Source organism: Microtus oregoni, unplaced genomic scaffold (genome assembly GCF_018167655.1).
Source record: "Microtus oregoni isolate MIOR12 unplaced genomic scaffold, Mior012 000002F_ref0000024, whole genome shotgun sequence".
Classification (NCBI taxonomy): domain Eukaryota; kingdom Metazoa; phylum Chordata; class Mammalia; order Rodentia; family Cricetidae; genus Microtus; species Microtus oregoni.
This window is the reverse complement of record NW_024543061.1, coordinates 22,127,794-22,140,481: the sequence shown is the minus strand read 5'-3', so window position 1 is coordinate 22,140,481 and position 12,688 is coordinate 22,127,794.

The following is a 12,688-nucleotide window of genomic DNA, read 5'->3' as shown; positions in this document are numbered from 1 at the left end:
CTTTGGGTGACCTTGGTCCATCATCTGATGCTTTTAGAATGCAATTTTACTTCAATATATTGGCATTTTCACCAAAAACTCTTCTCAATGAAGATTCAAGGAAAACTCTCTTTCTCTCTCTCTCTCTCTCTCTCTCTCTCTCTCTCTCTCTCTGTCTCACACACACACACACACACACACACACGCATGTACGTACGTGCACACACATTCACACACACATTCTCCGGAACTCTACAAGTGGAAAAAAAAACAGTGTATAAATGGGTGATTGTGTCATAAAGGTTTTCAGCTACATTCATAAAAAGAAAGTAGTATCATTACAAGCAGGAGTAGAGATAGCTTATTTAGAAATAGTTCTAGATTCTAAAATTTCTACAAAGAACGTAGCATAGAGAGACAAGAACAAAGATAAGACAACTTTTTAATTTTATTTACTTACTTTTTAAAACAGGATCTCACTGTGTAGACCTGGTTGGCCTGAACTTCTTACATATATAATGCTGGTCTAAACTTCCTCTTTTCAAATCCTATATTCATATACCTGGCATGTCCACATTGTGAAAATATGCTATATTTGACTTTGAGTTGGAGGTCTGGATTTTGTCAAGGGGAAGTTACTCAATGTGATACTTCATCTCTCATTAACCTTTGTTTTATCTTCCAATAATGTTTCATAACACCTCACTCCATCACTGAACATTGAAGCTACTAAGATATAAAGTCATAGTTGTGTAATTAATTGTATTTTCAGTTTCAGTTATAGTGAGTTTATTTGTTGAGTCAAATATAGCCTTGTATTGTTCAGCAGGTTAAGAATATAAGCCGTGAGGCTGGAGAGATGGCTCAGGGGTTAAGAGCACTGGCGAAGGTTCCGGGTTTGGTTCTGACCGAGAGGATCTCATGTTTTCTCCTGGCTTTGTCAACAGTGCATGTGTGGTGGAAATGCATTCGGGAAAAAGACAAAAAAAATGAATAAATAAATAAGTCTCTTCAAAGATGGAATACTGACAAAGGCCTGCAAACTGCCAGACTAAGTCAAACCAAATAACTTGTAGTAACATCTCAATATGCAGAAAGGCACTTTACTCAGAAACATCCTACCTGTCTTTACAAAGGATTATTTCCTTTGAGGTTGACCAAAGTTCTTTTAGAACCCAAGCTGCAACTGTAGCTAATTGTATTTCTTCATGGCTTTGACTTATGTGAACTGGGCAGGAAGTGTTTCTGTGTTTGTTTTTTCTTTGTTTTGTTTTGACTAGAGGAGACTTTTAAAGGTTCTTGGATTGTACGATAATTGAATTCGTACAGGAAGGGACCTATGTGGAGTGATGTTGGTTGAGGATGACTTTATCTCTGAAGCTGGGAAACATTCTCATCAGAGCTCCAGTGGGATGATATGGTTGGAAGCAACTGCAATCTGAAGTCTTCTATTTCTTCTAGTCCTTATGTTGGGCTTGTAATCCCCAGGTGATAGCAGCAGCAGGAGGTACTTTGACAGGTACAAAGGTAAAGACTGCAGAGTCCTCTTACTGGGAATAGTGTCTCTGTGAGATAAGATGACAGAGATCTCTCTCATCCTTCCCACTACATTGTGTGAAAAGAGAAAATGTCTTTCTTGAGGAAGTGGACCTGCAGTGGACAATGATCCACAGACAGGTTGATCTTGGACCCGCGTTTTCCAGAACTGTAAGATGTAACTTTGAATGACTTATAAGCTTCTAAGCCAATGAGATTTTGTTGTATCAGCCTGGGTGGACTCAGAAGCAAAGGTTCCCTTTTTCTTCTTGTTTTTGTTTAGATAGGGTCTCAAGCAGTCTCAGTTTATACTATTGCTGACTCTTCTAAAAAGCTCAATTGCGTAGTGATGCAGGGCTGAGAAACAAAGTCAAGGCTTCCTATGTGTGATGGAAGCATTCTATCCACTGAGCCTTAGCCCCTGGCCCTAAATTTTTTTAGTTAGTTTCTCCAAAAGTGATCACATATTGAACATGTAGAAAAAGGTAAAGCAGAAATTATGCACCTATAAATTAATACTGAAAAATTTTGTTTTATGGAAAAGCATAATGGATGAGGCGTAGCTATAAAATAAGAATGCTATTGTTTCACAAATAATTGCCTTATGTTATATAACTCTTCAAAGTGTTATGTAAATGAAGTTATGCATAAACAAAAAAAGTATCCTTAATTGTGGCCTAATGTAAAAAAATCATAAACAGGAGTAACTTTACGTTAAAAAGTTTTTAATTACAAATAAATCGGATTACTGCAAAGAAATTAGACAAAAATCTTGACAAGTTTTATAGACATTAAGCCATGTAAACCTGTAGGATGAAACTCACAAGTAAAGAAGCAACTAAACCTACTAAAGCTCTTGGAAATAGGATTGATTATAATTTCCTAAATAAGTGGGTATAAATTAAAGTTCTAACTTGTTCTTTCTTTTATTAATTCTGTGCAAATATGAAGGAAAAGCCTATCACTGTTTATCATTGCTCAATTAAATTTGGTATGGCTATAAGGCATCTGTGTTGAGTTTAATAGCTCAGTTTTCCAGGCCGTGCCAAATGGAGTCATCCCTGCAGTGAATAACACGTGAAAATTTCCTTCCTTGTGTCCAAAAGCTAGGTTACATGTTTAAATCCCTTATACCACATATGTTGATGGAAATTACATTGATAGCTGTTTATTGCAGTGTCTCTATATGCTAAGTGCTGTGGTTGACATTCTTTATATCTCCTCCTTACTTAGCACACTCACATTGTGAGTAGGCCCTGTTAAAGCCTTTATTTTACGGATTGGAGAGATGGCTCAACCACAGAACACTTGCTGCTCTTTCAGAAACTGTTATTCAATTCTCCTCCCTGTCCACATTGGGTGGTGTTGTGGGAGTTGTGAGCCTCTTCCCACAACCTGGCTCCTGGCCGCCTGCTAGCTTATGCCCCAAAATAACAACACACAAATTGTATTCATTTAAACACTGCTTGGCCCATGATCTAGCCTCTTCTCGGCTAACTCTCGCACCTGGACTAGCCCATTTCTATTAATGTGTGTAGCACCCCAAAGTGCGCTTACCGGGAAGATTCTAGCCTATGTCCATTCTGGGTGGGAGCTTCTTCATGTGTGCCTCAGAGAGCAGAGCTATCGAGTCTGAGCTCACTTCCTCTTCCTCCTAGCATTCTGTTCTGTTTACTCCACCCACCTATGTTCTAACCAATAAAATGGGCCAAGGCAGTTTCTTTATTAGCCAATGACCTTCCTCCATCAGGGTGGCTAATAACTTTCGGTTACTTTATAAAAGATTCTTCACCCTCTTTAAACTCCAAAGGTGTCAAGCACACACTTGGTGTACATACATACATGCAGGTACTTACATAAAAAAATAAGAACAAATGCTTTAAAAAAAAGAGGTTTGCATAAAATACTTCATGTTTGGCCGTCATGGAATGGGTAGGAATTTGTGTGATCTCCAACTCCAGAGCCTATCACTGCCATCAGTGTCATTACTTCAATACATTCTGAATACTTGTCAACCCCTCTATTACCTACAGACTCAGCCATGTTTTGTCCTATTTGTTTAATGATTGATGGTGTTAAATGGAAAAGCATCGGAAATCTTGTTAACAACAAGATATATTAAATCTATTACTTTTCCTTGATCTCGGAAGTCAGTCTGACATATAAGGAAATTAGATTAATCTGACATGATTCATTCTTTATAGAGTCTTGTTTATTACTCCCCAGAACGAGCTAGCTGGTGCTCATCTAGCTGTGGCCAATTGATTTTTGATGAATAAACTAGATCTTCTTTTTTCTCTCTTGCATTAAAATTTCACAAATATGTGCTAATGCCTTTTGATCCCTCTTGTGGCTTGGAGGATGGATACAAATGTGCATAACCACAATGCACTAAATTAGAATTAGAATACAATTCAATTAGAATTCTTCTAATTTAGTTTCCTATTTCTCTCTCATTTTAGAAGTTATACATATATTCATTAAATTAATATCATCTTCAAGAGACACTGTTGGTAAATTGGGATCAACAGAACAGAGCACATAAAATTAAGATCCACATTCCCAACTGTTTATTTATTACTACTTTGACTGAAATGTAACATTGTATTTCTTTATAAAATATGCTTTAGTGATGCTTTATAATAAAGACAGATACATAAAAATATATTAAAAATTTCATTTCTCAAATATTTGCCTGACATTTGCATTTTTTAATGCAAAGAAACAAGGGTAATGAGGTTTAATTTTGAGATCCCAGGCTAACTGTATAAAGGTGCTTGTAGTTGAGCCTGATAAGCTAAGTTTGGTCCCTAGGATGCAATGGTAGAAGGTAGAAGCAATCCTAGTAGGTTGGCCCAGCATCCACAAGTCAAGCATTCAGGATATAGTTTCCATTTGGTCTTTAGGTGATCCCTTTCCACTCTACTCTTCAGGCTTAAGTCTGTTAGTCAGCACCCTTGAGAAACTCTAAACTTGGCAGCAAGAAAAATTTCCTAAATCAGAAAAGTAATGTAAGATGGAAGTGTTTGCCACAGAATTATTTGGGCATTTAATACTCTTTATTGAGTCACTAAAAATCCTGATTTGCTTATTCAATTTTCTGATTGTATCCTATTAAAATACTTAAAGTTTTCAATTTTCCAAGGAAACTCTCTTTTAATATGGTTTTTCATAGATTTATTTTATGTGTATGGCTGCATGCATATGTGTGTACCATGTGAGTGTTGTGCTCCCAGATGACAGAGAAGGTATCTGAAGCCCTGACACAGGAATTACAGGTGATTATGAGCTGCCAAGTGGACACTAGAACTGAACTCAGGTCCTCTGAAGGAGCATCAATTGCTCATAACCACCGATTAATCTCTTCAGCTTACTCTGCTACTTTCAAGTCTTCAGTCATATACTTCTTCTCAATCTCTTTTCATGGCTTGTAAATGCTGGGATGCTTACTCCTCCAGTTATTAAAGGCTGTTAGCTGCTGTTTATACTCGTTTGATGCTTATCCCTTTAATAGTCATTACAACCTTAGAAACTCACTTTCTAACTTAGCAGACTGCAACTTTCCAATAGTCTGAAATGCCCACATAATTACATGAAGTTACAGTAGCAGATAGAGGGATTCAGTAACAAAAAGCTCTGCTCTAAAATTTCAGGAGCCTTTCAAGCACTTAGCTGACCAGTCAGGGATCTTTTTTCCCATTTGTTGCTGGAGGCAGAATGTGCAGGATGGTCTCATTATATCTAAGGAAAGGATCCAGGCACACTGAAAACACACCAACAGGGTAGTTTTATTATTATATTTAATTCCCAATAACATTAATCACTGATAATATCATGACCATGTTATTCAAGCAACAGAGTCTAAGTAAAGAGCTACCAGGAGCATATGTTGCTAGAATATTGTCGTGTAATTAATTCAGGGGAGCTTAGAATCATTAGGCTTATTTATTTTTTAAAGGATTTGTATCTCCCCCCCCCCCCCGTGTATGTGTGCGTGTCTTATATTGTGAATGCACAACCAGAGATCAGGTGATGGCATTAGATCCTCTGGAGCTGGAGTCAAAAGTTGACAGGTTCTGAGTCTCCATATTTGGGTCCTAGGAACTGAACTTGGACCCTCTGAGAGAGCAGCCCTTACTTTTAATCTGAGCCATTTTTCCAGCCCCATGTTTATTTTCTAAAACTCAAAAGATAATACTACTGTTGTTTGCTTCTGTTGAAAAGGAAGTGTAGAAAATAGCATTAGATGATTCATTATGTCCCCCTTCCTCTGGCAGCTATAAATTTTTTATTTAAGTTGTTTCCTACAATTACAGATATTTTTAACCAATTTTTCTGATTTTGTAATTTTTTTTCTTAAAGAAATGGTGAAAATTGTAAGAAACTTTATACATTTTCTACACTTAGGTTTCTTAGTGTTAAATGAACTTCTTTGAGATGTCAAGAGTATCAACTCATAGAAGAGCTAAGATAATTTTCATTATAAATAAGTACACTTTAGTGTAATTATTTAGTGATTTCCATGGAGGGATTCAATAAAACTTGAATAATAATAAATAAATAATAATAATAATAAATATAAGTCAATAAGGTAACTATTTCTACTTCTTGTGTCTTGGATGATAAACATTCTCAGATTCCCATTGTCAAAGGCTGGGTCACCAGTCTAGCGTGTTCTTGGATGTGATGAAACTTTCAGGAGGCAGAGCATTGAGAAAGAATGTCAGGACTTTGGCCACACTGTTTCATGGGATGAGGGGACTTCTGCCTTTTCTTCTCTCTTTGCTTCTTGAGTACTATGAAACAAACATCCTTCTCCACTTGTTTTCCCTCTGCGATGCACTGCGATGCCATCCTCTCAGGGCAACATGGATATAAAACCTTAGATCGAAATCTCTGAGAATATGAAAGAAACATGCCTTTCTCCATTTAAGCTGCCTTGTCATAACTTGTTCATCTCAATGCTATAAAGCTTGCCAGTGGACCGATGATAAAAATATTAATTATTAATGTGAAGAGAAAGGACTGGAGAGATAGTTCAGTCAAGGAAGAGAAGCTGAGTTTGATCCTCATAACCCAAGTAAAGGAGATGGACATGGAGGAAGCTGACGCTTTAGCTCAGGCTTGTGAGCCCGAGACAGGAGAGACCATGAGACTCTCTGGACAGTCATCAGTTATGTTTAGTTAACAAGTTTCATGTCTCCAAAATTTTATGAAGCATTTGTACCAAATGTTATCCTCTGGCCTTCATGTGCTTGCACATACCACAATAATGCACCCGAGCATCCACAAACACCCACACATTTGTACACACCTCACATCAATAAAAATAAAGGAGAAACACAAACCATATCGAGAGTTTATTAATATGTCTAACAATAATACTGATGTATCTCTTACTGTACTAATACAAAGATAATATTAATAGATGAGCAGATAGGCAAAACATTTTATCATTTTCTCATATTTTTGTTAAACCTATTAATGTTTATATACATTTGTTAGAGGAATATGAACTTGATGTAAAACACAGACATATTGCTGAACTTCAGACTGACAATATTTTGGAGAGAATATTTACTTGAGAATTTCTCTAAAGTGAGGGATCCTGGGATGCTGCAAAGACTTTAGCCAGGTTGTCTAAACTTTGTACCAAAGTTTCCCATGCTTCCGATTAATCTCAACATAACCAATGATACCAATGTGGACTTTTTTTACCCCAAAAGAAAAGAAAATTGGCATATCAATATTTTCTCTTTCTTCCATTTCAATTCTCTGATTTTGAATTTTCTGCTTTTTGTATGTTCTGGAATGATATTTAGTATATTATCCTGGCTTCTTGTTGTCTTTGAAATGACACCTCTTTCTGCAGATGTCTTTCCTTCATTCCGTACTAGGATTGAGAGCGTGAATATGTTTATCACACAATAAACACTCAATAATTACTTTGCCTTTTCTCTTTTCCATCCTGAATACTAAATGTTTTCCTGCATTGATGCTCAGATTTCTCTTCCAACACCTTTTGAGCTAACCTTTACTCTTCCAGTGATTTCTTTGTGTATTGCTAGATTAAAAAGACCTTGGTAAGACTTTATGGCTCTGGCTGTTCTTGATGTATCATTAGCTTCCTTTCTTCCCTGTGTCACAGATAATATTTGCATACACAGCAAAAGCACAAATCATTACTATTTATTTGTTGCTGATATGAAATGCATTTCAACGGAAGGGGAGAGTAAAATAAATGAAAATGATTTAAAAGCAAGTTCACTTGCAGCCCAGATACCAGGAAGATTATTTTTCTGTAGTATAAAAGTGACTGATGGCTTTACTGGAATATGCAATCTAAATTGTCCCCTTCTGTAAAAGGTCCATATTAATATTATTAGTAAACATTTGGAATTTATTTGATGTTTGATAAGCTAAAGCATCATAAAAATAAAACACAGGCTGATCTTCATTTTAGAAATGAGTAAAAGTAATAAAAAGAATGAAATATGGAATATTCTAGGTGACATATTTTTGCATAGTTTAGAATAATTTCATCTCAGAGCAATGCTTTTGGAAGAAAAATTTCATCCATAGAGAAGTGACACCTCTTTCAATAATTATTATGCCTCTCAATTCCAATTTTAGTAACTTTGATAATAAAATGAAATAGCAACATATTTTTATTGCTTTTAACTCATTGGAGTACACAGACTTTTAATGATTATGATTTTAACAAGTGTGATGCTGTTGCCTTTTGAAAGACTCAGAAAGCAAATGAGTGTTAGGAGACAGAATTTTAATGATAAGCGCTGTAAGAAAAACATTTTAAAGGCCAAATAGGAAGTCTCAGAATAATTTATTATAATCTAAGGTTTTCAAAAATTTTCACAAATTGATGTATAAACCTAGGAAGAGATAAAATAGAAAGTAAATTTGCACTAAGAGAGAAGGTATAATTCCCATGTGCCTGTGCCCACACAGTTGAGGACAGTCTCTGTTTTCACTTTAAAGTAGAAATTAAAACATTCAGTGACTGCTGAGAGAAAAGAAATGTATCTCTTCGGGTTGAGCCCATCATTGGTTGTTGAATGCAGAGGCTGGCCTGAAGCCCCATACACACAAAAACATACAAACCATAAAAGTGGACTCAGTAAGATATGTGTATGTATGTATGTATGTATATATATATATATATATATGTGTGTGTGTGTGTGTGTGTGTGTGTGTGTGATAATAATAATCAAGTAAAAGAAGCTATCAACTTGAGAGTAGGTGACATGGGAAGGGTTGAAGGTAGAAAACACAGGTAGAGAGTGATAGAATTCTATTTCAATAAAATACTTTAAAACAAAAATATCTATGCTATTATTTATTCTTATGTTAACTACATCCACAGGGGATCAATAACAGATTAACTAAATCACTATTATTACTTGATGGGATAATAGACAAATATATTGGTATAGATTCTTGTATATTGATACAAAGTTAAATTATATTGACTATTGTACGCATGCATGTTTCTACCTCTGTTTAAAACATTTTTATGTATTGACATATATTGTATTGATATATATATATTGTATATATTTACCATATTGCAGTGTACATTTCTACCTCTGATTAAGATACTTATATAATATTTGTGTATTGATATATATTTACCTACTGCAATGTATATTTGTACATTGTTTATATTTGGAGGTCATTGTCCTCATTTGTTTCACAGTCGTTTATTGTCTTAGTCTTTAAGTTAGATAGATATTGAGAATTATATAGACTAATTGTCATCTAAGTTTGTCATTTATAATTAGACTAATCAGGTTCTTTAGATATATAGAGATTATACTCAGTATAGATAGATAATCTTCAACCTCTTCAAAGAGCTGTAGAAAATGGCCTTTAATCTAACTCAGAGTTTCGTGATAGTGAGATACAATTGCTCCTGGCAACACCGCTCTATTCCCGAGAGAATGTTGAGCACCAAAAACACTCCATCTGGAGCCTTTCTATTTGGCAGAACTGGCCTTTGGGCAAAGAAATGCCCATACCTCAACCACTGACACAGATACAGAGCGTGCATCAATGGATAAAACAGGACTGTCATATCCTGCCAAGACAGGGTAAGATAGTTTTGAAAAGTTCCTTGCCTTTAATAATGGTATGTCAGTTATGTTAGGCCTTAGCCAAAATTGGTTGACTCAACGTTGCAAACGAGACTTTGGGTGATTGCCCAGGTAGTCAGTTGTCTCTGTCAATTGTTGCACATTTTGGATATATCTCGTTTGTTGAGTAGTGTTTATTCCCTTCTCAGATCTTTGACTGAGTTGAAGGTTATATAATTGTAGTTACTCTTTACATTATTTGGACTTCTTGAGATAGAATGTTTAGCAAAGCTTTTGTTCTCAATATTGTTTGTTGTATTTATTATTTGTTGTTATTGTATGTAGTTGTATTTGGTTTAGTTCTGTCTTATTTAGACAAAAAGGGGAGATGTAGGGATAAGTCCCGCCCTTTAAGGGGCGTGTTCGCCTCGGGCTAATGTCTGCCTATAAATTTGGCGAGCAAGCTCCCAGTGCTCGCTTCTGCTTTCCTGGTCTCCACGGGAACAGTGGTTCTGTAAGTCTATTTCTACATTAAAGCTATATATATATATATTTTTACACTCTGTCTGCATTCGTTTACGCCGCTACAATTACTGCCTTAGGGTTACTATTGCTATGATAAAACACCATGACCCAAAACATGGGGAGGAAAAGGTTTATTTAGGTTATGCTTCCATATTAATGTTTGTCATTGAAGAAAGTCAGGCCAGGAACTCACACAGCTCAGGAACCTGGATGGCAGGAGCTGCTGCAGAGGCCACAAAAAGTTACAGCTTTCTGACTTGCTCCTCATTGCTTGTTCAGCCTGCTTTCTTACAGCACCCAAGACCACCTGCCCAGGCATGTCCTAAGCCACAATGTGTTGGACCCTCCCACATAAACCACTAATTAAGAAAATGCCCTGTGGAGTTATATGATCTTATGGAGGCATTTTCGCAATTGGGGGCTTCCTCCTCTTGGATGATTCTATCTTGTGTGAAGCTGATATAAATCTATTAAGTATAATAATTATAAGCATCACACATGTCTCTATCTTTCTCTCTCTCTCTACCTCTCTTGGTTTTTCAAGACAGAGTTTCACTGTCTAACAGCCCTGGCTGTCCTGGGACTTGCTTTGTAGAACAGGTTGGCCTCAAGCTCACTAAAATCCACCTGCCTCTGAATCCCAAGTGCTGTGATTAAAGGCGTGTGCCACCACCACTGGCTATGTTACTCTTTATACATTCTCTTAACTACTGTTATTGAGACATTTTGGTATTTCTGATAAACTCAGCAGTTTTGTAGATATGTATTGCTGATTCTAACCAATTTGAGTGCCCTTTGTTGAAATTCCTTGGTGAAGATTTTGTGATGTTTGTTAGTCTCAGAATGTCATTACTGTTTAACATTGTATTATGGACTTAACATTTATTGTCTATATATGGGGTTTAAAAAAATCACATACATTTTATAAATAGATTACAGCTACATATTAATTTCCAACAAAATGTTTAAATACTTTATTTAAAATTCTGAATGTGAATTACTTGACTTTATTTTGAAAGTCTGTTATTTTCCCAACAAATAATGACTTGTCTATTTAGAAGAAAGCAAAATAACATCAAATGTTAAAATAATGAAATATATGCTATGGCATAAGGTGATTTTATGCTGCCTGCTATAATGTGCAATTATTTATTATTTTTAATTGTATGTGTAGATGTATCTCTAAGTGTTTGCCATGTGTTTACAGGTGTGTACAGATGATGGCTTTGAATCCTGAATCTGGAGTTACAGGCTGCTCTGAACCTCTCTCTACATATGGGTGCTGGGTACCATTCTGCTTCTTTGAAATAGCAGCAAGCGTTTTAACCACTGACCAATCTCTCCAGTCTAATGGCTAACATAATTAAAATGAACATGCATATACCCACCCACACATAAACATATATAAGTAAAAATAAATCTTTATATTTTATAATAAATTATAATGTTGATTTTGTCACCATTTGGTATGGAATGGGCTACTCCTCCTCAGAAGCTTCAAAGCGCAGTGGCCTTAATTATATTCTAGCTATTTTCTTAAATGTCTGGCTTTGTGCCACTGGCCTTATTTTCAGGCCGTTATAAAGAGAACCTTTCTTTTTCCCTCTCTCCATTGTTAGGTGACCCCTAGAAGCTAGCTGAATATACAGCTAGTCCTGTTATCAATGCTTAACTGAAGAACAGACAAGCAAGAATCGAAAATGTCTAACTATTAATGCTTAAATAAGACATGCTCTATCTGTCTTTGACAAGCAAAGAAACATATTCAATTAATTAATGAAATACGGGGAAAATAACTAATTTATGTAGCTCTAGTGATCTCTTGTCAGCAATATTTGTAAAAATCATTTTCCATGTCATTTTTTCTGAGACTTTATCAAATATAAATCTCCAAAATGGAAGGACCAAGCATAAAGGTACGATGCACAGAAGAACATTTGTTAGCACAGAGAACATGTAAACAAGCCTGCCCATAATTAATGCATCTTGTTCCTATTTAATTCTCCTACCTTTCAAAAAGCATGCAGAGAATTTTTGCTTTGCTCTGTGTGTGTGTGTCCCTGTATATGTATACACAGGTGTGCGTGTGTGTGTGTGTGTGTGTGTGTGTGTGTATTGTCTGTATGTGCAGGTTCATACAGAGGACAACCTTGGTTGTTATTTCTTAGATGCTTCCCATCTTGTTTTATGGCATAGGGTTTCTAATTGACTGGGAACTCAGCAAGTAGCCTAGGCTATCAGTCCAGAGAACCCCATGGTTCTGACCTCCTCTGCCTCCTTAGTGCTGGGATATCGAGTGCATATAATGCAAGTACCTTAGTGACTGGGTTGTTTTCTCAGTCTCTTTGTTTTGGTTTTCATGAGTATATTCTATATGAAGTGCAGAATCACACACACACACACACACACACATCTATGTAAGTAGCTAGATATACACATACTTTTCTCTTGCTTCATGAAGTTACATGATCTTTTTTTTTTAGTTTTGCAAGCATCCCATTTATTAGTAATTTCCAGTTCAAGTACTTGTAACAATTTTAATTATTAGATTCAAC